This window comes from Acinonyx jubatus, chromosome B2, assembly GCF_027475565.1.
Source record: "Acinonyx jubatus isolate Ajub_Pintada_27869175 chromosome B2, VMU_Ajub_asm_v1.0, whole genome shotgun sequence".
Taxonomy (NCBI): Eukaryota; Metazoa; Chordata; class Mammalia; order Carnivora; family Felidae; genus Acinonyx; species Acinonyx jubatus.
Genome location: NC_069385.1, coordinates 118,401,546 through 118,429,112, shown reverse-complemented (window position 1 = coordinate 118,429,112; position 27,567 = coordinate 118,401,546). Strand labels below are relative to the sequence as shown.

The 27,567-nt window shown below is 37.9% G+C and overlaps 1 long non-coding RNA gene across 1 annotated transcript in view; it reads right to left on the bottom strand.

The window, feature by feature from the left end:
- The window catches only part of LOC128315771 (uncharacterized), a 77,232-nt gene that overhangs the window by 38,432 nt on the left and 11,233 nt on the right, over positions 1 to 27,567 (bottom strand). Inside the window, exon 2 of the long non-coding RNA XR_008298845.1 lies at positions 9,855 to 10,401. This is a non-coding gene — a long non-coding RNA (uncharacterized LOC128315771). The remainder of the gene's footprint in view (positions 1 to 9,854; positions 10,402 to 27,567) is intronic.

The window sequence follows — 27,567 nt, the reverse complement described above, 5'->3', positions numbered from 1 at the left end:
ACCAGGAAAATGAGGCAGGTGACTCCATCGAGTTTATGCAGTTTTATTCAGGTAACTTACTGACGGGGGATCAGGCAGGCAATGATCCATGTGCTGTGCAGCTATTCTCTGCAAAGTCTGGATCTTAACCCATGCATTTTATAGAGCAAGGGGGTGTGGTGAGGTCAAAGTGTCTTAACATTTAACAGAACTTGTGGAAGCACCTGTGTGGCAGAAAGGGGTGGAGGTGACTGTGTTATCTCTACTAGGTATCTAAACAACTTTAGCCAAGGCTAGAACAAGACTTCCTGCATTCCAGTCATGGCATACACTAACCTCCAAGAGGCCTGGAACATTAATCCCCAAGGGAGGTCATTGCATGGGTAAGAACAAGATGGAGGGCCAAAGAAGGGGTCAGTATTGTCAGCATTACTACAGGAGAAACAGCTCTTTAAAAAAAATTTTTTTTAATATTTATTTATTTTTGAAGGAGAGAGAGAGAGACAGAGTGCTAGCAGAGAAGGGGCAGAGAGAGAGGGAGACAAGGAATCTGAACAGGCTCCAGGCTCTGAGCTGTCAGCACAGAGCCCAGCACAGGGCTCAAATCCATAAGAACCCACGAATCATGAGATCATGACCTGAGCCGAAGTCAGACACTTAACCAACTGAGCCGCCCAGGTGCCCCCGCCAGAAGAAACAGCTCTTAAAGGGCCCATGAAGATCCACCTGCCCCAGGGTCCAGCAGAGAAACAGCCCTTTGAAACATGCCCAGAATTATATGAAAGAGACTTATTTTTAAGTATTGGTCTTAGGGACAGAGGCCTCTGGGAACACTCTCTGGGTACAGATACTTGTAAATACCATCTTCCCACACTCCCCTCTGCCTTGCTAAAAAGCCAGCAAGTGCAATCTTTTTTCATTCACCTTTTCCTTTATTTATTTGCCTTTTTTCTTTTCTTCTTATTTTCTTATCATTTTCCTTTTTTTTTTTTTATCATTTCTTTCCTTTTCTCATGGCAGTTCCCATCCTTGTAATGCCCTCTGCCTTGCTTTCACCAGTGGGCATCATCTTTGTGCTATCCCTCTGCCATGTTCTACAGCATTATTATCTCCCAGAGGGGAGCTTCTACATATGTCTGGTGCACTGGATTTTATGCCTGGTGACCTGGTTTTTGCAGCTGCCACCCAAAGAGGTGCCCCTTAATTGTCTGGCTCCAAGGGCACTGGGACTTGTGTCTCAGGTTCACATAGGACTACAACAATCAGAGAGGCAGTTCTTGGCAATTGTCTGTAGGACTGATTCTTGGTGGAGGAATGCTCCCAGGATACTGCACAGGGAGCAGACTGAAACACACGCCCAGTCTTTCTGAGGAAGAGGCCTATTTGGCTTGCAAATTTGTCCTGAGGGGCAGGCTTCTGGTTTGGCACACTTCTAAGGTATACAGAGGTGCTCTCAGGGAACAGAGACCAGTTGATGCAGTCTTTGTGCTCTCCGTTTACCTTATTATAGCTCACCAGTACCTTACAGAAAGGAGCTTATACACCCTTTTCAGACTAGAATAATGTCTGCCCTTTGAAGTCTCCAGAAAGGTTTACAGCCAGCCCCTTAGATGTGTGTTTAATTAGAAGACTGCTGCTCAGGCTACAGCTATGGTGATAAGCTAATCAACCTGTTTTGCAGAACAATTGAGCTCCTGGGTCTGTTGCTTCTTGTTGTGCCCTGAGGGTGGGAGTTACTAGAGAACTTTCTCTTTTGGTTACCTTTGTGGGGGACCTGCAAACTTCAGGCCAGCTGGCCACCAGAACCAGGTGAAGTGGAGTGTTTCCCTGGTGACAGCAGCAATAAACAGGGAACTTGAGAAGGGTATTTAAAATATTTAAAATAAAAATTAAAAGCTCATTATCATTAAGGAAACCTTCATAAAACTTCAGCAGATTTTTCAGCAGAAACTTTTTTTTAATCTTTTTTTTGGGGGGGGAAGATCACACACAAGTGCACAGGCATCAGTGGGGGAGGGGCAGAGGAAGAAGGAGACAGAGGATCTTAAGCAGGCTCCATACCCAGTCCAGAGCCCAATGCAGGGCTTAATCTCATGATAGTGAGATCATGACCTGAGCCTAAATCAAGAGTTGGACACGTAACGGACTGAGTCACCCAGGCCACCCTCAGCAGAAATTTTAAGGAAAGAGTGTATTGAAGATGTTGTAAGAAACAAATTCCCAACCAAGAATACTCTACTTAACAAAGTTATCATTCAGAATTGAAAGAAAAAAGGAACACTATTAGTAACAACAAAACATGAAAGTATAAATCTCACTGGTAAAGGTACATATATAGTAAAAGCAGTGGATTAATATACAGTTTATGAAGCTGGAATAGAGGTTAAAAGACAAAAGTAGTAAAAATACCTGTAACTACAATAATTAATTAAGGGATGCATAGGATAAAAAGATGTAAAATGTAACATCAAAAACACAAAACATGAGGGAAATGTAAAATTTAGAACTTTAGCGTGTCCAAACAAGTTATAAACTTAAAATAGACTCTTCTAAGTTGTTATATGTAAGCTCCGTAGTAACCACCAAGCAAAAAACTATAATAGATACATAAAAATAATAAGAAAGGATCTAAGCATAACATTTAAAAAGTCTAAAACCATGACGGAAGAGAGCAAGAGAAGGAGAAAGGAATGGAGGAATTACAAAGCATCCAGGAAACAATTAACAAACTGGCAATAAATACATACCTATCAATAATTACTCCAAATATAAATGGGCTAAATTCTCCAAAAGATGTAGTGGCTAACTGGATAAAAATATAAGGCCTATCTATATGCTGCCTACAACAGACTCACTTCAGACATAAGCACACACACAAACTGCAAATGGAGAGATGGAAAAAAGATATTCCATGTAGATGTAAATCAAAAGAAAGATGGGGTAGCTATATTTAGGTTGACAAAATAGACTTTAAAACAAAGACTATAACAAGAGACAAGGGCATTACATGATGATAAAGGAATATAACATTTGTAAATACACATCCAACATAGGAGCACCTAAATATATAAAGCAAATGTTAACAGATCTTAAGAGAGAAATCGACAGCAATACAATAACAGGGGATTTAATATCCCACTTTCATCAATGTATAGATCATCCCGAAAGAAAATCAATAAAGAAACTATGGCCTTAAATGACACATTAGAATGTATCAGATATATAAAAAACTTTCCATCCAAAGGCAACAGAATATACATTCTTCTCAAGGTCACATGAAACATTATCCAGGACAGATCATGTGTTAGGCCACAAAATGAGTCTTGTTAAACTTAAGAAGATTAAAATCATATCAAGCCTCTTTTCCTAACACAATGGTATGAAACTAGAAATCAATTAAGGATGAAAACTGGAAAGACCATGATCAAGATTAACATTATTGCAATTAGTATCAACAATAGTACTGAGGGAAAAAATGTTGACAATCAAAAGAATTTAGTGTTTAACTCTTGTTCTGGAAGCAAAATAAACCAACCACCATGTATTTAGCCTAGATGATAGAACCAATTGTCTGTAGGACTGATTCTTGTTGTACTTTTGTGTTTTTCATCACTTAGAATTTGTATCAGCAATAAAGTCCTTCTAGAAAAGCTTAAAATTTCTAATAGTCCCTATGTTATTTTTCTGCTTTGATTATTAGAAAGCACGTTTTCTCTGGTTAATAATGTAGCCATGGTTTAGATAAGTTTTTTTTGTGGCTCCTTTGTTCTTATTTGAACAACTAACTTCTCTGAAAGCTTTTTCTTTAAGATTAGTTCCCAAATTCTGACATATAGAAATTCTGACCTGACAGGATAACTTTTGCACCCAGATCATCTTTAGCATTTCTAGATGGAATGTATGTAGCATATTTTTCTCCAACTTACTTGTGTAACCTAGAGAATGAACATATGACCAAAAGATAAATGTTAGCAATAATCAGTGAGGGTCATTTACTCCAAAGTTCTTAAAATGGCTCTACAATATTGAAAGAGTTGGTTTCAATATAGAAATCTGTTACATTTCTATAAACTGATAATGAAGAATCAGAAAGAGAAAGTAAGAAAGCAATCCCATTTATAATTGCATGAAAAAAATAAAATACCTATGAATAAATTTAACCAAGGAGGGGAAAGACCTGCACATTAAAAGCTATAAGAAATAGGGGTGCCTGGGTGGCTCAGTCGGTTAAGTGTCTGACTTCAGCTCAGGTCATAATCTCATGGTTTGTGAGTTCAAGCCCACATTTGGCTTTGTGCTGACAGCTCAAGCCTGGAGCCTGCTTCGGATTCTGTGTCTCCTCTCTCTCTGCCCCTCCTCTGCTTGCACTCTGCCTCTCTGTCTCTCAAAAATAAATAAACATTAAAAAAAATTAAAAACAAAAAAACTGTAAGAAATTAATAAAAGAAATTAAAGAAGACATAAATAAATGAAAAGATATTCCATGCTCATGGATTAGAAGAATTATTATTAAAATGCCCATAATTGCCCAAAGCAATCTAAAGATTCACCACAATCCCTATCAAAATTCTAATGGCAGGTGCTTGGGTGGTTCAGTGGGTTGAGGATCTGGATCTAGATTCCAGCTCAGGTCATGATCCCAGGGTCATGGGATCAAGCCCTGCATGGGCCTCCATGCTCAACATAGAGCCTGCTTTAGAGTCTTTCTCCCTCTCTCTCTACTCCTTTCCTGATGCCCCTCTCCCTTGCTCTCTCTCTCTCTGTCTCAAATTTTAAAAAAAAATTTTAATTAAAAACAATTTCTCTAATTCCAATGGTACTTTTCCACAAAAATAGAGCCAAAAATCCTAAAATTTGTAAAAAAAACAAAGCCAAAGAAAACTTCAGAAAGAAAAACATTCTGATTTCAAACTGTATTACAATGCTATCATAACCAAAACAGTATGGTATTGGCATAAAACAGACACATAGATCAATTGAATAGAATAGACACCCCAGAAATAAACCCATATATATATATATATATATATATATATATATATTCAATTCATTTATGTACAGCATAGTGACTGTAGTAACAATACTGTACTGTATATTTGAAACTTGTTAAAAGACTAGTTTTTAAAAGCTATCATCACAAGAAAATTACATTTGTAACTATGTGTGGTGATAGAGATTAACTAAACTTACTGTGATGATCATTTCATATCAAAACATTATATTGTACACCTGAAACTAATATAATGTGTTAATGATATCTCAATAAAAAGAAAATGTTTATAACCAAATATACTCATATGGGCATAACAAATCTCAAATGCCATCAATACAATGATATCCCTGTGAACTGTGGCAACTGTATTTTTCTGATGACCTCTCAAAAGTAGACAATAGCAATATATACATATTAAAGAGGTGTATTTGAGAAGTGCTCTATTCCATAAGTCCAGTAGCCAGTGCTGTTGTTTCCCAGTAACTTCTCTCTTTCTTCTGATAAAAGACTGCATCCCCATGAATACTCCAGTGGGCAACTGACCTTCATATAGCTATCAAATACTTCATCACAATGAACAGAGATATTGGTTGAAGGATAAGTATATGGCTCAGTGTAGCCAATAATTATCCTTCCTGGAATTTTCTACCAGGAGTGATGATTAAAGCACCATTGACTTAAGGCTAATGTACTGGAAGGATGTGACTTGAGAAGTGAGAAAGGACAGCCATATTTGTCACAATGTTGAGCAAGCAGTGAGAGAAAATAAGGTCAACATACCAGGAGAAACAAAGTTTAAGGGACAGAGAGCTAGGACAGAGAAACAAGAATGTGACCCTGAAGTCTCTCTTTCTCTTTCTCTCTCTCCCCCCTTTTCTTTTCCTATCTCTGTCTCTGTCTCTCATTTTTGCTATCTTTTTTAACTTATTCTTTTAGACCTGGTTTCCTATCAATTGTAACTGAAAGAATCTCAATTAAAGCTAAAACAAGTACGTGGAATTTGGTTGAGCATATGGCATAGGCTAAAACATACAACCATTTGAGTTTAGCTGGAAATGCATCCATCATGTAAAGAATGCCAACCAGTACTATGTGGGAACATACCAGTTGAATAAAATATCTCCTGTAGTCAGATCATGAGCCTACTAAGGTTCTAACATTAAAAATATTGATGTATAATTGATGTAATAGTACAAGAAAGAATCAAATTTCTTTTTAAGCCAATTCACCCAAAAGCATAAATACTAACCACGTTTGTTAAGTGGTACTTTTTCTCCCAATAGCTAAAAACCCAAGAGAGCTGAGACATGAGTGGTTGCATAGTATATGGAACTGGTAAAACTGGAATTATCTGCTCCATAAAGACTTGCTGGATGTAGAGTTAAGCAAAAAGGAACATACAGAATGAGAAATTATTGTTGCCCAGAAAGAGTAAGGGAAGTATTTGTGTGAGCATGTACAATGATCATTTAGAAACCTTCCAGGTGTAATACAATTCCTTCCTGATAAAGTTACAAATATCTTCCATTTAAAAAGCTATTAACTGGAATGGGACCCAGAAGATGAGTCAGAGAAGTCTGTCTCTTTGTCACCATTTGCTTCCTATTCATAAGAGAAGAAGAAAACAAGTAAACTAAAGACCTGGGACTATGGTTGGAACACCTAAACTTGTAGTAATGAGAGAAAAGCTACAAGAATTGAGCCTGTATACATTTAAGCATCTTGACTCAATAAGAATTTAGTTTTAATCAAATCTCCCACTAGGATGAAAAAAATGTTTCAAAAAGAATTTAGGATTACATAATGCTTAAGGTATTCTTTAGTATCCAGTGTGTCTACAACTACCCCCATGCTTCATTAAGCACACCAGAATGATGAGGTCACCTAAACAGTGCAACACACAGAAAAAACCTACCCTGTGCTACCTCACAGAGGAGCCATGTGAGAAGAGAGACAACGTAAACCCTTCTTGGAATCAGAACCAAGGTATAGCCAGATTATTAGACAAACCTCACTCCTCTTCCATCTCAGCAAGTTATGCTCTAAACCTTTCCCCCTTTGAGGGGAAAGGGAAAAAAAGAGAGGGAGGGAGGCAAAGCTTAAGAGACTCTTAAAAACTGAGAATAAACTGAAGGTTGATGGGGGGTGGGAGGGAGGGGAAAGTGGGTGATGGACACTGAGGAGGGCACCTGTTGAGATGAACACTGGGTGTTGTATGGAAACCGATTTGACAATAAATTTCATATTAAAAAATAATAAATAAATAATAAATAAATAAATAAACTTTCCCCCCTTTGCTGATAGTAGTTTTGTTGTGGTTATGCTATTGTTTTCTCCTGCATTGAAGAAAGTTGGATTTATCATTTCACTATTGACATCCACAGCAGAATAAGAAATTCATTATTACCAGAGATGCTGGACTTGAGAGTCAAAGTGATTTTTTTTTCTCTCTTTAAAATTGGACAAATGAGTTTGGTTGTATATGAACTACATAAATTCTACTTATAGGGAGAATCTTCTGAATTTTTTTAACAGAAATAAGAGAAAGCAAAAAAGCAGAGAGAGAACATATCAGAATGTATCAGCCTTGTATAATGGATTATGATAGTAGTATTATGATCACCATCATCATTATCATCATCATCATCATCATCACTGCTATCGTTATCTATCCAACCTTGCTCTTTTCCATCCTTGTTTAGAGAAAGAAAGAAAAATGTCTCCATCCGTGACACAGAAGTGACACCAAATCCAAGGCCTGGACAATCAGAGCCACACATCTCCCTGGATAAAAGTGATTTGTTGAAAAATTGGAGTGCCACTCAAGCTGGGATTTCCACAGATTGTTAAATTGAGGCTGACATAATGGTCTCTTGCTATTCAGGTAAGGGGCTAAAGTATGAGATGGCACTCCTTAATCCCCAACACCTATTTAACCCATCCCCCCATCTGCCTCCCCCTGATACCATCAATTTGTTGTCTGTAGTTAAGAGTCTGAAAAAAAAAATGAGGCACCTGGGTGACTCAGTTGATAAGGCACCCAACTCTTGATTTCGGCTCAGATCATGATCTCACAGTTCATGAGATCAAGCCCTGAGTCAGGTTCCGTGTTGACAGCATGGAGCCTGCTTGGGATTCTCTCCCTTCCTCCCCCTCTCCTCTCTCTCTATCTCTCTCTCTCCCTCTCAAAAATAAGTAAATAAATATTTAAATAAAGAGTCTGTTTCTTGGTTTGCCTCTCTTTTTCCCTTTGCTCATTTGTTTTGTTTCTTTATTCCACATATGAGTGAAATCATATGTTATTTGCCTTTCTCTGACGGACTTATTTCATGTAGCATAATACTTTCTAGCTCCACCAATGTCATTGCAAATGGCAAGATTTCATTCTTTTTGATAGCTAATATTCCATTGTATATGTATAGTACATCGTCTTTATTCACCTGTCAATGGATACTTGGGCTGTGTCCATAATTTGGCTATGGCAGATAATGCTTCTATAAACATCAGGGTGCATGTATCCCTTTGAAATAGTATTTTTGTATTCTTTGGGTAAATATCTAGAAATGCAATTGCTGGATCCTAGGGTAGTTGAATTTTTAACTTTTTGAGGAACCTCCACACTGTTTTCCAGAGCTGCTCTACCAGTTTACATTTCCGCCAACAGTGTTAAGAGGGTTTCTCTTTCTCCACATCCTCGCCAATATCTGTTGTTTTCTTGTGTTGTTCATTTTAGCCATTCTGACAGGTGTGAGGTGATATCTCATTGTAGTTTTGATTTGTATTTCCCTGATGATCAGTGACGTTGAGCATCTTTTCATGTGTCTGTTGGCCATCTAGATATCTTCTTTGGAAAAATGTCTATTCATGTCTTCTTCCCATTTTTTTCATATTTTGTTTTTCTTTTGTTATTGTTTACTTTTATTTTTTTAACTTATATCCAAATTAGTTAGCATATACTGCAACAATGATGTCAGGAGTAGATTCCTTAATGCCACTTACCCTTTAGCCCATCCCCCCTCCCACAACTCCTCCAGTAACCTTCTCTTTGTTCTCCATATTTAAGTGTCTCTTATGTTTTGTCCTCCTCCCTGTTTTTATATTATTTTTGCTTCCCTTCCCTTATGTTCATCTGTTCTGTGTCTTAAAGTCCTCATATGACTGAAGTCATATATTTGTCTTTCTCTGACTGACTAATTTCGCTTAACATAATACACTCTAGTTCCATCCACATAATTGCAAATGGCAAGATTTCATTCTTTTTGATTACCGAGTAATACTTCATTATACACACACACACACACACACACACACACACATACATACACACACACACACACACATACACATATATATATATACCATATCTTCTTTATCCATTCATCCATCGCTGGACATTTGGGCTCTTTCCATACTTTGGCTATTATTGATAGTGCTGCTATAAACATGGGGGTGCATGTGTCCCTTCGAAAGAGCACACCTGTATCCTGTGGATAAAAATACCTAGTAGTGCAATTGCTGGGTCTTAGGGTAGTTCTATTTTTAGTTTTTTTGAGGAACCTCCATACTGTTTTCCAGAGTGGCTGCACCGTTGACATTCCCACCAACAGTGCAAAAGAGATCCTTTTTCTCCACATCCTCACCAGCATCTGCTGTTGCCTGAGTTGTTAATTTTAGCCCTTCTGACAGGTGTGAGGTGGTATCTCATTGTGGTTTTGATTTGTGTTTCCCTGATGATGAGTGATGAGCATTTATTCATGTGTCAGTTGGCCATCTGGATGTCTTCTTTGGAGAAGTATCTATTCATGTCTTTTGCCCACTTATTCACTAGATTATTTGTTTTTTAGGTGTTGAGTTTGATAAGTTCTTTATAGATTTTGGATACTAACCCTTTATCTGATATGTCATTTGCAAATATCTTCTCCCAATCCATCCGTTGCCTTTTGGTTTTGCTGATTGATTACTTTGCTGTGCAGAAGCTTTTTATTTTGATGAGGTCCCAGTAGTTCATTTTTGCTTTTGTTTTCCTTGCCTCTGGAGATATGTTGAGTAGGAAGTTGCTGCAGCCAATGTCAGAGGTTTTTGCCTGTTTTCTCCTCTAGGATTTTGATGGCTTCCTGTCTTACATTGAGGTCTTTCATCCATTTTGAGTTTATTTTTGTGTATGGTGGAAGAAAGTGGTCCAGGTTCATTCTTCAGCAGGGCGCTGTCCAGTTTCCACAGCACCACTTGCTGAAGAGACTGTCTTTATTCCATTGGATATTCTTTCCTGCTTTGTCAAAGATGAGTTGGCCACATATTTGTGGGTCCATTTCTGGGTTCTCTGTTCTGTTCCATTGATCTGAGTGTCTGTTCTTGTGCCAGTACCATACTGCCTTGATGATTACAGCTTTGTAAGACAGCTTGAAGTCCAGGATTGTGATGATTGAATTCTGGAAAATAATGAAGCAGAAAAGAAGAGGGAAACAAAACAAAAAATCATGATACAAGACTGAGAGAACTCAGTGACTTGTTAAAAAGGAATAACATTCGAATCATAGAGCCACAGAAGATGAAGAGAGAGAAAGAGGAGCAGAAAGTTTATGTGAGTAAATTATACCTGAAAACTTTCCTGATCTGGGGAAGAACACAGACATCAAAATCCACGAAGCACAGGGATGCCTGAGTGGCTCAGTTGTCTAAGCATCTAACTTCAGCTCACGTCATGATCTCGCAGTTCCTAAGTTTGAGCTTTGCATCAGGCTCTGCATTAGAGCCTGGAGCCTGCTTCAGATTCTGTGCCTCCCTCTTTCTGTGTCCCTCCCCTGCTCATGCTCTGTCTCTGTCTGTCTGTTTCTCTCTCTCTCTCTCAAAAATAAAAATAAACACTAAAAGAAATGTTTTAACCCAAGAAGCACAGAGAAGGCCCATTACATTCAACAAAAACCAACAATAATCAAGGCATAGCCTAGTCGAATTCACAAAATACACAGACAAGAATCCTGAAAGAAATAAGGGGAAAAAAGTCCTTTAATTACAAGGGAAGATAGATCAAGTTGTCAGGAGATCTATCCACAGAAACTTGGAAAACCAGAAGGGAGTGGAAGGATATATTCAACATGCTGAATCAGAAAAATATGCAGCCAAGAACTCCTTATGCAGCAAAGCTATCATTCAAAATAGAAGGAGAGATAAAGAGTTTCCGAAACAATCAAAATCTAAATGAGTTCATGACCACTAAACCAGCCCTGAAAGAAATTTGAAGGAGTACTTTTGAGTAGAGAAATAACAAAAAAGACCAAAAGCAACAAAAACTAAGAAAGGCCGTGGAACATCACCAGAAACACTGACACTACAAGCAGCACAATGACACTAAATTCATATATTTCAGTAATCATTCTAAATGTAATTGAACTAAGTGCTCCAAGAAAAAGACATAGGGTATCAGAATGGATAAGAAAACAAGACTCATCTATATACCGCCTACAAGAAATTCATTTTAGACATAAAGACACCTGGAGATTGAAAGTAAAGGGATGGAGAACCATCTAACATGCCAATGGCCAACAAAAGAAAGCTGGAGTAGCCATATCAGACAATCTAGACTTTAAAATAAAGACTATAACAAGAGATGAAGAAGGGCATTATATCATAATTAAGGGGTCTATCCACCAAGAAGACCTAACAATTGTAAACATTTGTGCTCCAAACGTGAGAGCACCCAAATATATACATCAATTAATCATAAACATAAAGAAGCTCATTGATAATAATACCATAATAGTAGGGGACTTCCACACCCCACTTACAGCAATGGACAGATCATCTAAACAGAAAATCAACAAGGAAACAATGGCTTTGAATGACACACTGGACCGAATGGACTTAACAGATATATTCAGAACATTTCATCCTAAAGCAGCAGAATATACATGCTTCTCCAGTGCACATGGAACATTCTCCAGAACAGACCACATACTGGGACACAAATCAGTCCTCAACAAGTATAAAAAGATTGAGATCATACCGTGCATATTTTCAGACCAAAACGTTATGAAACTCGAAATCAACCACAAGAAAAAATTTGGAAAGGAACAAATACTTGGAGACTAAAGAACATCCTGCTAAAGGATGAATGGATTAATCAAGAAGTTAAAAAGGAAATTAAAAAGTACATGGAAGCCAATGAAAATGAAAACACCATAGCCCAAAACCTCTGGGACGCAGCAAAGGCAATTATAAGAGGAAAGTATATAGCAATCCAGGCCTTCCTAAAGAAGGAAGAAAGGTCTCAGATGCACAACCTAACCCTACACCTTAAAAAGCTGGAAAAAGAACAGCAAATAAAACCCCAAACCAGCAGAAGACAGGAAATAATAAAGATTAGAGCAGAAATTAATGCTATCAAAAACAAAAAACAAAAACAAAAAACAAAAAAAAAACAAACAGTAGAACAGATCAATGAAACCAGAAGCTGGTTCTTTGAAAGAATTAATAAAATTGATAAACCACTGGCCGGTTTGATCAAAAAGAAAAAGGAAAATACCCAAATAAATAAAGTCAAGAATGAAAGAGGAGAGATCACAACCAACACAGCAGAAATAAAAACAATAATAAGAGAATATTATGAACAATTATATGCCAATAAAATGGGCAATCTAGAATAAATGGACAAACTCCTAGAAACATATAAACTACAAAAACTGAAACAGGAAGAAATAGAAATTTTGAACAGACCCATAACCTGTAAGGAAATTGAATTAGTAATCAAAAATATCTCAAAAAACAAGAGTCCAGGGCAGATGGATATCTGGGGGAATTCTACCAAACATTTAAGGAAGAGTTAACACCTATTCTCTTGAAGCTGTTCCAAAAAATAGAAATGAAAGGAAAACTTCCAAACTCATTATATGAAGCCAGCATTACCTTGATTCCAAAACCAGACAAAGACCCCACTAAAAACGAAAACTACAGCCCAATTTCTCTGGTGAACATGGATGAGAAAATCCTTAACAAAATATTAGCCAACTGGATCCAACAATACATTAAAAAAATTATTCATCACGACCAAGCAGGACTTACACCTGGGATGCAGGACTGGTTCAATATCCGCAAAACAATCAATGTGATACACCACATCAATAAAAGAAAGGACAAGAACCACATGATCGTCTCAATAGATGCAGAGAAAGCATTTGACAAAATACAGCATCCTTTCTTGATAAAAACCCTCAAGAAAGTAGTGATAGAAGAATCATACCTCAAGATCATAAAAGCTATATATGAAAGACCCAAAGCTAATATCATCCCCAATGGGGAAAAACTGAGAGCTTTCTCCCTAAGGTCAGGAACAAGACAGGGATATCCACTCTCACTACTGTTCTTCAACATAGTATTGGAAGTCTTAGCCTCAGCAATCAGACAACACAAAGAAATAAAAGGCATCCAAATTGGCCAGGAGGAGGTCAAACTTTCACTCTTCACAGATGACATGATAGTCTATATAGAAAACCCAAGGGGCGCCTGGGTGGCTCAGTCGGTTGAGCGTCCAGCTTCGGCTCAGGTCATGATCTCACAGTCTGTGAGTTCAAGCGCCGCATCGGGCTCTGTGCTGACAGCTCGGAGCCTGGAGCCTGTTTCAGATTCTGTGTCTTCCTCTTTCTCTGCTCCACCCCTGTTTGTGCTTGGTTTCTGTCTCTCAGAAATAAATAAATAAACATTAAAAACAAAAAAAGAAAACCCAAAAGATTCCACCAAAAAACTACTAGAACTGATCCATGAATTCAGCAAAGTTGTAGGATATAAAATCAATGCACAGAAATTGGTTGCATTACTATACACCAACAATGAAGCAACAGAAAGAGAAATCAAGGAATCCATCCCATTTACAATTGCACCAAAAAGCATAAAATACCTAGGAATAAATTTAACCAAAGAGGTGAAAAATCTATACACTGAAAACTATAAAAAGCTTATTGAAAAAGACACCAAAAAATGGAAAAATATTCCATGTTCATGGATTGGAAGAAAAAATATTGTTAAAGTGTCAATACTACCCAAATAAATCTACATATTCAATGCAATTCCTGTCAAAATAACACCAGCATTCTTCACAGAGCTAGAACAAACAATCCTAAAATGTGTATGGAACCAGAAAAGACCCCAAACAGCCAAAGCATACTTGAAAAAGAAAACCAAAGCAGGAGGCATCACAATCCCGGACTTCAAGCTCTATTACAAAGCTGTAATCATCAAGACAGTATGGTACTGGCACAAGAACAGACACTCAGATCAATGGAACAGAAGAGAGTACCCAGAAATGGACCCACAAATGTATGGCCAACTCATCTTTGACAAAGCAGGAAAGAATATCCAATGGAATAAAGACAGTCTCTTCAGCAAGTGGTGCTGTGGAAACTGGACAGCGCCATGCAGAAGAATGAACCTGGACCACTTTCTTCCACCATACACAAAAATAAACTCAAAATGGATGAAAGACCTCAATGTAAGACAGGCAACCAACAGAATGGGAAAAGATATTTGCAAATGACATATCGGACAAAGGGCTAATATCCAAAATCTATAAGAACTCACCAAACTCCACACCCGAAAAACAAATAACCCAGTGAAGAAATGGGCAGAAAACATGAATAGACACTTCTCTAAAGAAGACATCCAGATGGCCAACAGGCACATGAAAAGATGCTCAACATCACTCCTCATCAGGAAAATACAAATCAAAACCACACTCAGATATCACCTCACACCAGTCAGAGTGGCCAAAATGAACAAATCAGGAGACTATAGATGCTGGAGAAGATGTGGAGAAATGGGACCCCTCTTGCACTGTTGGTGGGAATTCAAATTGGTGCAGCCACTCTAGAAAACAGTGTGGAGGTTCCTCAGAAAATTAAAAATAGACCTACCCTATGACCCAGCAAGAGCACTGCTAGGAATTTACCCAAGGGATACAGGATTACTGATGCATAGGGGCACTTGTACCCCGATGTTTATAGCAGCACAGTCAACAATAGTCAAATTATGGAAAGAGCCTAAATGTCCATCAATTGATGAATGGATAAAGAAATTGTGGTGTATATACACAATGGAGTACTATGTGGCAAAGAAAAAGAATGAAATATGGCCCTTTGTAGCAACATGGATGGAACTGGAGAGTGTTATGCTAAGTGAAATAAGCCATACAGAGAAAGACAGATACCGTATGTTTTCACTCTTATGTGGATCCTGAGAGACTTAACAGAAACCCATGGGGTAGGGGAAGGAAAAAAAAAAAGAGGTTAGAGTGGGAGAGAGCCAAAGCATAAGAGACTCTTAAAAACTGAGAACAAACTGAGGGCTGATGGAGGGGTGGGAGGGAGGGTAGGGTGGGCAATGGGTATTGAGGAGGGCACCTTTTGGGATGAGCACTGGGTGTTGTATGGAAACCAATTTGACAATAAATTTCATATATTGAAAAAAAAACCACAATGAGATACCACCTCACACCTGTCAGAAGGGCTAAAATTAACAACTCAGGCAACAGCAGATGCTGGTGAGGATATGGAGAAAAAGGATCTCTTTTGCACTGTTGGTGGGAATGCCAACTGGTGCAGCCACTCTGGAAAACAGTATGGAGTTTCCCCAAAAAATTAAAAATAGAGCTACCCTATGACCCAGCAATTGCACTACTAGGTATTTATTCAAGGGATACAGGTGTGCTGTTTTGAAGGGATACATGCACCCCAATGTTTATAGCAGCACTATCAACAATAGCCATAGTATGGAAAGAGCCCAAATGTCCATCGATAGACGCATGGATAAAGAAGATGTGCTATATATATATATATATATATATATATATATATATATATATACACATGCACACGATGGAGTATTACTTGGCAATCAAAAAGAATGAAATCTTGACATTTGCAACTATGTGGATGGAACTAGAGGGTATTATGCTAAGTGAAATTAGTCAGAGAAAGACAAAAATCATATGACTTCACTCATATGAGGACTTTAAGATACAAAATAGATGAACATAAAGGAAGGGAAGCAAAAATAATATAAAAACAGGGAGGGGGACAAAACATAAGCTGTTGCAGAGAGTATGGCCAGAGTCGCAAAAGATAAGTCCACAAACAAAATGCAGTTAAGTGAAGGGCCTCATGCTCAAGTCGGAATGAGGCCCCGACTCCAGAATGAAGCCTCTTTTTATTAGGATAATTGCTAAAGACTACGTGCATAAAGTCAGCTAAGCAAGTGTAGTAATCAACTTAATGGTTTTGCTTTTCAAGGTTGAATTCTGGGATAATTGTTTTTTATAATACTAGGAAGGGTCAGGTGTGAAGGAGGATCTGCCCCTGGACAATGTTAATGGCAGCCCTGTTCAGCTGTGTAAGCATGTCCTAAGGCCTTGCACCTTTTCCAGCCTCTCCCTTTTGAAGTCTTTTCCTTTGATGCTTCTCTCCTGCATCTCCCACAATAAGAGACTCTTAAATATGGAGAACAGAGGGTTACTGGGGGGGGGGGGGGGGGCTTGTGGGAGGGAGGATGGGTTAAATGGATAAGGGGCATTAAGGAATCTACTGAAATAATTGTTGCACTATATGCTAAGTGGGATGTAAACTAAAAAATTTTTCAGAAAAAAAAAAGAAAATAATCTTGCCATCTTCAACAACATGGATAGAACTAGAGTGTAAGCAAAATAAGTCAGTCAGAGAAAAACATCATATGATTTTATTTACATGTGCAATTTGAGAAACACAACAGATGAACATATTGGAAGGGAAGGAAAAATAAGATAAAAACAGAGAGGGAGGCAATCCATAGGAGACTCTTAAATACAGGGAACAAACTGAGGTTTGCTGAACGGTGGGGGATGGGCTAAATGGGGGATGGGAATTAAGGAAGGCATTTGTTGGGATGAGCACTGGGTGTTATATGTAAGTGAGGAATCACTAAATTCTAATTCTGAAATCATTATTACACTATATGTTAACTAACTTGGATTTAAAATAATAAAACAATAAACTGAACCTAGATGAATTAAAGAGCTAAGTCTGAAATGCAATATTACAAATGCATTGGAAAGAAAAATTAGAGAACAAATTTGTGACTGTGGAGTTGTAAAGGATTTCTTAAATCATTAAAAGCATTGACCATAAAGATGAAAAAATGATGAATTCAACTCCACTAAAAGTAACAACTTCTGTCCGTCAAAAAATATCATTGAAAGAGTTAACAAGACAAGCCAGAATGTACTAACAGGTATTTGTAAAGCATGACGGACAGTAGGCTTGATTCCAAATATGCTTTTATCCTTTAAAAACAAATAGGAAAATACACAAAGTGTAATGGAGAAAAAGAAGAAAATATCTAAGTATTTCATAGAGAATAAATATCAATGGACAATAAACATATGCAGAATTGCTCATCCTCAGCAATCAGAGGAAGTGCAAAAAAATACAGTGAAATACATACTCACCAGATCAGGAAGCATTAAAGTCTAAAATACCAAGAGCTGCCAGGAATTGGGTTCTCTTGTAAATCACTTGTAAGAGTGCCCATAGAGACGATCAATTTAAATAAGAATAGGATATTCTGTTGTAAAGCTGACAACATGCAAATCTTTCTGACACACCAATTCCAAATTAAGTAGATAGTCTTGTCTGAAAACATATAGACTCATATGCTCTAGGATACATGAAAAAAATGGAAACACCCCAAAAGTCCATCCACATTAGAATGGATAAGTACATTGTTGTACCCTCATAAAATGGAATCTACTCCATAACAATGAAAAAAGATAGACAATTATTCATGGAAGACCAATGACAGATCTTCTCAAACATAATATTGAGCAAAGAAGCAAAACATAATACATTTCTAGAACAGTTAAAGGATGAAATACTAATCTATGTTGCTTAAGGATATGTTTTACATATGTTTAAACCATAACAAAAAGCAATAAAATTAAGATTACCAGAGTCATAACAGTGCCTACTTCTTGGAAGTATAACTGGATGTAATTAGAAAGAAGTACATGGGAGCCTCTTGGGATCCTGGTAATATTCAGTCATTTTGACTTAATTAGCGATTATTTGGATATTTCTCTCTAACTTTTGTTAAACTTTGCGTGTGTGTTTTATTATGTAATGCCTGTGTTGTGTTATATTTTAAAATAACTAATGTGGAAAAAAAGTGAGATAATGCTTACCCAGGAGTCAACAGTGTGTGCATGTGTGTGTGTGTGTGTGTGTGTGTGTGTGTGTGTGTGTTTTAGAAAGATTGAGTGAGGAAGTTTGTGTAACAATACTACTACAGCACTTGGGATTTAGTGGTTAGAAAATAAATATTAATTCCCTTGTTTCACCATTCTTACAGCCCTCTGCACCATCAATATTGACTCAAGTTTGTACATAAACTCAGAACTAGTGTCGCTGCCTGTCCTCATCCCATTTTTCCTCTCCAACCCTAAGATATTATCTCTGTGAACCTGCAGCTTACACCCAAGGAGTGGATAATTGTGCTGTTCTGATAGTGTAGCTACAGATACCATGGCTGTAGTGAATTTTTCCAACCTGAAGTCTGATCATACATGAACACCACTTGGCCCAGAAAGTCTCTAGGGTGGTAAATCCTTTCAACATACTCTCTGATGTTTCTGACTGCTTGTCAAGTCAATGCCATATGCATTCTGTCTTGCATCTGGTATTGGAATGCGCTTTCTCTCTTCCAACTCTGAAATCCCAAGGTCTTTTTCCAGAGAGAAGTATCCTCCTTTCAATTGCAGAAGGTGAGAGAAGAATCTAGCAAAATTATTTTTTCTAAGGAGGAGAAATTTGGACAGTGATAACAGACCTTCCAAATTCTACCTGGGATTTTGTCAGAGAAAAACACACCTAACCCTAAGCCCCAGAGCCCCCAAGAAATTAATTCCCAGATCTGGGACTGCTGAAGAGTAGTTGTCCAACTCTTCCTTGGAGCTTCTCTGCAGTGAGCCATGGGGGTCCTCAGCACCATGAGAACAACCATCACAATCCCAGCTACAGTCCAAGGGTTTCTGATGATGGTCACAGTCATCTGTCTAGACTTGAAACAGAAATCATGTAAAAAAACATTGGCAGTCAGCACAGCTGCCACCAATTAACATAATGTTTCACTTTACAGAAAACTAGGAAACCTTCTATGAATTTTTGGATTTGACAGCTCCTAGGAAAAAAGCCAGTCACTCAACAACTCAAACTGTCATTTCTCTCTGGGTAAACTTTTTTAATGAAAGTTCAATATTCAAAATTATTCATGGACTGTGAACTAGTTCTTAGTACCCAGCACTAGCCCATTTAGTTCATCACCCAAATATCACTGAACTTTATGATATGCTGAAGGTACATGTGGAATTTCCAGGAACCAGAAGAATAAAGTGACTTTCAGTATTTTTTTTTTCTGGTACATTCATTTAAATTCTCTGGTTCTTATATTTAGGGTTTGATGATAGGAAGGTAGAAAAAAATGGAATGATATTCCCTGGGAGAGAAGATAATTGTTTAAGAGGTCTTCATTTCCTTCCTTGACACAGCACTATAAGACATCATAGGATGCAACATAAAAGCAACAGATGTTGAGAAAAATGTATTTGTATCACAGACAATTTATAAATGTTGTGACCTTCAACAAATTATGTAATCTCTATTAGCCTCAGTCCTCCTATAAAGTGTAGACAATATCTACTTGGTGGGGTTACTATTAAGATGAAATAAAATTAAGTATATAATATGTTAATTGCAAGTTCTGATAGAAAGCTATAACTGAAGAGGTAGTAGTTCATTTTCCCCCAGAAATAAGCTCTGTTGTGTGCTCTTAGAGGGGACAAAATAGAAGCTGTGATGAGCAGATGGTTGAGTAAAGCTCATGGAGTTATTTAATCAGCAACCTGCATTCTCAACACATACATCTTACATAACCAAAATTCAGAGGATGCTATCCAGAAACTTGGCTTCCCAGGGATACCTTAGTACTTCTGAGGCTACTGATAGCCCCAGTTACTACAAGAGCAACAGGGAGGTAAAATAGGAGGCTAAAAGGTTAAAATGGAGCTTTTGGAGACATGAATCTATGACAGAGAAACACAGGCACATATTACTATTATCATCACCATTAATATTATTATTTGTATTGATATAACAATAATAGCTATCAGTTTTAGACCCAGTATAGCCAGACACTGCACTATACATTAAAATGTTACTTTATGCAATCTTATTAACAAATTATGAGGTAATTATTGTTACCTAAATTTCAGATGAGAAAACCATTCCTTAGTTTGAATGACTTGCCCAAAACCACAGCTTGTAATTTGTTTTAATTATATACCTTTTATAATCAGGATTGAGCCTTACATGATACTTAGTCATTTATACGTAACAGAGAAGTATTTGAGCAAAATACTGAAAAAACAGAACTATATCATTTCACACAGTAGGCTTTTGTAACCGATTAAGTACATTACCAGGAACAAGCCTGAGTGCTGTCAATTGAATCAGAATGATAGTGATCATAATGCTCCCTCATAATTGTCTTGCAAGCTGGTACAAAACATTCACCTATATCACGTTAATATTAAATATAGAGATGCCTGGGTGGCTCAGTCGGTTAAGCATTCTACTTCAGCTCAGGTTATGATCTCACGGCTGGTGAGTTGGAGCCCCACATCGGGCTCTGTGCTGACAGCTCAGAGCCTAGAGCCTGCTTCAGATTCTGCGTCTCCCTCTCTCTCTGCCTCTTCCACTTGTGCGCTCTCTCTCTCTCTCTCTCAAAAATAAATAAACATTAAAAAATTTTAAATATAAACTTATTTCATGATGTACATTAAATGATTTTATATAAGTGCTTTCAAAGTACTTATGATGCTTGAAAATAAGACAAATATATATATATATATATATACCCCCAGCTGCACCTTTTTTAATAAAGTGAGCAATCTCTAATTTTTATTGAAGAAATAGAATCTTACCTCAAGTAATTTTCAGTAATCTTACCTCAGTAAATTCTTTGAATTTTTGAATGCTGATGATTAGCAAATAAACACCCATTATGTTTCATATATTATGAACAATTAAGAATAAAATTCTATGTCAATTGACAATAAAGGATCTGCATTGATCAGACATGCCCCTAGTCTCACTGTTATAAGTGTCCAGATAACTTTTGGGTTCACTATAGACATGGAAAACATATTTTTACAAAAGAATCTTTCTATGGTGTCTGCCTTTGGCTTTTGTGCCTTCCCTATTATACACAGTTTTCTGGTTTTTCAAAATTAAAAAAATGTTCAAAGAAGATCAATCTAAAGAATGTGATACACATTCAATAAATGTTTACTGAATGCCTAACATGTGCTGCTGTAAAGACACACATAAAATAACTACCTTCATAGTGTGTATATTCCACTGGAAGAAACATATTAGATTTTTTGAAAGATTTTATTTTTAAGTAATCTCTATACCCGACATGAGTCTCAAACCCACAACCCTGAGATCAAGAGGTGCACGCTCTACCAATTGAGCCAGCCAGGCACTCCATAGATATTTTTAATTAATAAAAAGTTTAGCAGCCATTATGCATCAGTCACTGCACTAAGTGCTAGGGGTATACAGTAGCCCCCCCCGCCACACACACACACACACTTACAGTTTCTCTTTCCATGGTTTCTGTTACCAGGGGTCAACCTTAGTCTGGAAGCAGATGACCCTCCTTCTGAGGATATGTCATAAGGTCAATAGTAGCCTGAGAATAATAGCACTACTTCTCAGTGCCTGTGTCACTCACCTCACTTTATCTCATCACATAGGCATTTATCGTGAGATGATAAAATGCATCTCACACCCTCACAAGATGAAGAGTACAGCATAGTAAGATATTTTGAGATAGGCGACATTCACATAACTTTTTTATAGTATATTGTCATATTTTATTTTATCTATTTTATTATTTATCTATTTTATTAATGTTAATCTTTTACTGTGCCTAATTTACAAATTAAATTTTATCAGAAGTATGTATCTATAGGAAAAAAATATAGTATATATAGAATTTGGTACTGTCCGTGATTTCAGACATCTACTGGGAGTCTTAGGACATATCCCCAGCAGATAAGGGGGGATTATTAGGATGTAGAAGAAAAATGGGGTTCAAATCCCAACAGATGTGACAAATATTTTCTTTTTCTTTTATCATATTAAGATCTGGAGGAAAAGGATTTTAGGCAAGAGATACTGCAAAGCCCCTAAGGAGGGTATGAGTGTGGTTGTGTAGAGATCAAGATCAGTGTGGCTGGAACAAGATTAGAGAGTTCATAGAGAAAAAACTCAGGTATGACATGGCAAAGAGTTTTGATTTTATCCTAATGTTAATCAAAGCAAAGACCTCCACCCTAATACTTGATTATCATATTTCATAAAGACAATAGAAACATGAAATCTGTCAGTGATTTTTTTCTGCTTTTTTCCCCTAAAGATATGTCTACATTTTCAAAGATAAATCCAGAGAATAGAATATAATTCAGCACTAAAATGAGCTATCAAGCCATGAAAAGACTTATAGGAAACTTAAATGCATATTTACTCAGTGAAAGAGGCCAATCTAAAAAAGGTTACATGGTGCATGATTCCAACTATATGCCACTCTGGAAAAGACAAAACTATACAATAAAAAGATCAGTGGTTTCCAGACATTAGAGGGAAGGGAGCAATGAATAGGGAGAACACAGAGGATTTTTAGGGCAGTAAAACTGCCCTGTATGTATCAACCCTGTATGATACTATACTGATGGATACATGTCACACACATTTGTCAAAACCCACAAATTGCACAACATCAAGAGTGAACCTAATGTAAACTACAGACTTTGGGTGATAATGACATGTCGGTGTAGGTTCATTGATTGTAACAAATATACCACTTTGGTGTGAGATGCTAATAATGAAGAAAGTTATGTATATGCAGGAACAGATGATGTATGGGAACTCTGTATTTTCTGCTCAGTTTTGCTGTGAACTTAGAACTGCTCTAAAAAACAAAATCTATTTGAGGAAAAATATATACGTATGTACGTACATACATATATACATGTATAAATAGATACAACAAGATAGCACCCAAGAGTAGAACCTAAGGAGAAGCAAATCAGGAAGAAAGATACCAGGAAGTAAGAAAGAGCTAACAGAGGGATATAGAGCTGGCCCTGGGCTTCCTCCTACAGTGAGCTATGAAGAGCAGTGGCCCCTCAGAATAGAAATGTGTTCTCTAGAAACTCAGAGGAGAGACACCTGACTCAGACTGGAGCAGGGTGTATGCGTTGAAAGAGTACTCCAGGAAAGAATTTTCTGTGAGGGAAAATTGGCAATGAGTCCTGGAGTACATCACACAAGTCTTCACCTGACCTCCCCCCCACCCCATGCCCACTGCCTCTCATCTCACACCCCACAGAGATGTCAGAGGCATTGGCATGCTTCCTGCCCTGAGTAACCATAGCAATTTCCGATCTGCTATGACTTTATGTCACCTGGAGTTCTTCAGTCTGTAGAATTTCCTAATCTCAGAGGTGACTTTACACAGACCCTTCAAGTTACAATAGACTTTACAGTTCAGAGGTCTTTTATGAATAACTGAAACCTGATCTGACAAGGCCAGCTGGTTACACCCAACTCTAGCTTTCTCTCGATTCCTTCTTGACATCATCCTGATCTGTGTGTTCTGTTATGAAGACAGTCACTGCCAAGAAAAATGCCTGAGAAGATGGTGACCCAGGAAAATATCTTGGTTCTGGGTAAAGTCCTTCTAATTATTCTATTTGGCAATGAGCGTAGTATAGACAGATGTGGGGATGGAAGTAAGAGGCAGACAAGGAAATGCAGTGAATATGAGTTGGAGGAGTGGGGAACAGTCAAGAGAAACTTCCCTGGTGAACACTGTCTGTCTAAACCCAGATGCTCTCAGTTTTGGAAGATCCCTGGGGACAAATGTCCAAAAGATACCATCTTCTTTGATCAACATCTCTCAGAATCTATGCTTTATGAGTAGAGTTCAATGTCAACATCAGAACCTTCCTCTACTACCAGAGGACCCAAGGTCTTATTTTGTATTTAATTTGGAAATCAACAAATATATAATGAAATTATTCTGTAGTTTTATTTTTGCCAACCTCAGTAATTTTCAATAGTCTTCAACAAACTTCTTCCTTCACTAGCAGTTACTAATTTAATCACTCAATTGCTTTGCAATTTTTTGTGTCTTATACATTTTTAAGCTATACCATCTTGGACAACGAGTTGTATTAATTTCTTATGTGCCATTTAGGGTACACCTTTTGTCACAAATTTTCCCTTTCAAATCACAAAGTGAGAGTAAAGGGATATTCTCTTTTTCATTTTGAGGAAACTAATGAAAAAACGACATTAGTAGATCCATGTTTCCACATTTGTAAAAATTATTAACACCCCAGAGTCTGTTGTTATGAACAGCAATTGATAGGATTTGCAGTAGAGAGCCAACCATGTTGCTCTTTATTAGAATGGGCATGCCTTGAATTTTTTATAGGTCTATCGAAATCAGAAATGCGTTTCTTTTTTCTAATCTAGAGCTTATCTAATAAGGAACTCTGAGCTCCTGATACGTCTAACCATTTCAGATCATGACTGTATCCTGCCCAGTCATCCCCATCCGCCTACACAGGTGTGTCCCCACAGGGATCTTGACCTAATAAGCCCACATGCACTTGTATACAGTCCTATTCTTGGAAGAGAGTTCCCAAAAGCAGAAGCCCAAAAAAGAGTATGTGTCTTGAGAGCTGAGGCAAGAGAGCTTTTTACTATCTCATGCTGAGAACAGACTACATGCTCACACATCATTTTGGCTCTGGTTCTCATATCATTCTTCCCTAATATTCCCAAGCTTACTTAACTTATTAATGTAATATACATTGATATATCTACACTAAATACATTTACAGCATGCTAAACAATGTGTTGTAGTGTCACAAAATTTTAATTTAGTTAATAAATATTTAACATTACTTAGTGCCAGGCATTGTTCTATACACTTAAGAAATAATAATCTTCATAAAAATCATACAGGATCAAATACTATTGTCATTCTCACTTTAGAGATAGAGCGACCAAGGTATAGAGATGCCAGATAGCATGTCTATGTTCGCACAATCATTACATGGCAGCGATGGCATTTAAACTCAGACATCAAGGCTTCAGAGTCTGTGCTCTAAACCACTATGGTGTGCTACTTTTGATAGAACCATAGTGATACATAGATAGCTGAAAGCTGTTGGATAGATGGATGGAGAGAGAAAGAGAAATTTACAGAGGGAGGGAGGGAGGATACAGAAGCGAAAGAGGGAAGGAAAGGAAAAAAAAGGTTATGTATTTTGGTCTCTCTGCCTCTCTGTTACCACACCACACAAAAATAGTGCTAGAAATTTGCTATGCATCAGTAGCCAGAGCTCACTCTGCAGGAGTAGCCAGAACTCACTCTGCAGGCCCTGTGTAGGTGTAGTGCTCACAGAGGAGGGCAAAGTGAGTGTGGAATGCAGTGATGATTACTGCTGCAATACACAAAGTCAGGGACACATTTTAGAAAAAACATCTCACTGCATGAGTTAAGGATTCATTGAATACCTGGAAATACATGGAAAGCCTTCAAGGCCAACGATCAACCACATTAGGAAAGGCCACCCTGCTCCCTCCCACAGAGGCATTTACATTCCAGGGCTGGGACCTCACCTCTTTATTGGTCCCTTGTTTATAGGGCACATGTAAGAAAGTGGCCTTGTCAGTGAGAATATTCAGATTGGTGCCAAGAAGACAGGATTTGGGCACAGATATCTGTCTGGGAACATCTGCTGCCAGCATCTGGGGAAGTTTCAGCCCATGAGAAGTTATTAATTCCTCTGGATGGGAGAGGGAGACCTCTGATATGACAGGAAGTTAAATATTGGCCTCAGTTCAGCCCCACTGGCTGGCAAGAGGCTCCCTGGGCCAGCTGGCTCCCTGTCCAGGCAAACCAAGTGAGCACATGGGCGGCCTTCTTGCTGCATGGTGGTGAGCCAGGGTGGAGACCTGTATGGCTGCTCCATGCAAAACACCACAGTCAGGAAATAAATGAAGGGTGGCTTCAAACATGAATGCCTAATTTAGGAAAAATACAAGATCTGGATTGCAAAATTGAAGATATTGATTCTCAGTCAAGTTGTAATTCCCATGAATTCTTGCAGCATATGCAAGAGTAGATAAAGGCAGCAATTTTAACAGGTCTCAAGAAACACCATATAGTGATGTGTGTGCATGAATATGCATATATATGTAGATACATATGTGCATATATGTGTTAATATTCAGATAAGCTCTAAATGCTAACAAAACTATCTGAGAAGAAAGATAAAAAAGGAAAAAGACTAATGAATGTGGTCAAGCTAGCAGAAAAATAATTTATATCATTTAGATATTTCTGACAAAAAGAAAATCTTTCTAGGCTTCTGGTGACTAAACTGCTTTAAGGAGGAGATGAAGCCTTTTGTACAATAATTAGAACTAAAAGACTCAAAACAGTAATATTGTTGATAGTTTACAAATTTTTTAATGTTTGTTTATTTATGTTTTAGACAGACAGAGAGAGAGCACAAGGAGGGGAGAGTCAGAGAGAGAGGAGGAGACACAGATTCCGAAGCAGGCTCCAGGTTCTGAGTTGTCGTCACAGAGCGTGACACAGGGCTCAAACTCACAAACCATGAGATCATGACCTGAGCTGAAGTCAAATGCTCAACCAACCAACTAAGCTACCCAGGCACCCGGTATTCTACAAATTTGTGAAAGCAGCATCAAACAGAAAGCAAAAAAAATAAATAAATAAAAATAAATAAATAAATAAATAAATAAATAGACCTTACACTAATTGGCCATATGACCCTAGATAAGCACTGGTGCAGAATAAACAGTCATTTCTGATTCCCCAAGTGCGTGTCACTGGTCTCTTCCTGGCCTCCGAATATTTGCTGTAATATTTTTGGTGCATTGGCCAAGAGGTTGACAGCCATGCTGGCCCCTTGAACCACTGTTGTCAGAGGCCAGCAGAGAAGCCACTCATTGGGGGCCCTGCAACAGAAAGGAAGGCGCACTGCCAGTGATTTCACTGGACCCCAACCTTTGCCAGGCCAGCAATAGTTGGTCACCACTGTGCTCAAACCAACTTTAGTGGGAATCAGAAAATTCTGCCAGGACAGGACATCAGATCAGGTAAATGTCTCCAGGGACCCAGAACCAAATTCAGGCCCACCCTAGAGGTGGAAGGGAAGCTTGATCACCTCCCCGGCGACATAGTTGCCACATAGGACAGAGAAGTCCTGTGTGGAAGTCTGCAATCTGTCTAAATGTGTATGAGTGTCCGTACTCCATGATTTCAGCTACAGAGACTGAATGGGTCCTACCCTGCGATTCTGTGATGACCTCATACAGCTCAAGGCAGAATCAGGTCCACAGAGGCCTGATCTGAGTCAGGGGTTTATACTGACCTTCCAATGCTAAGAGGTATCTAAGCCAGGTGAGGGG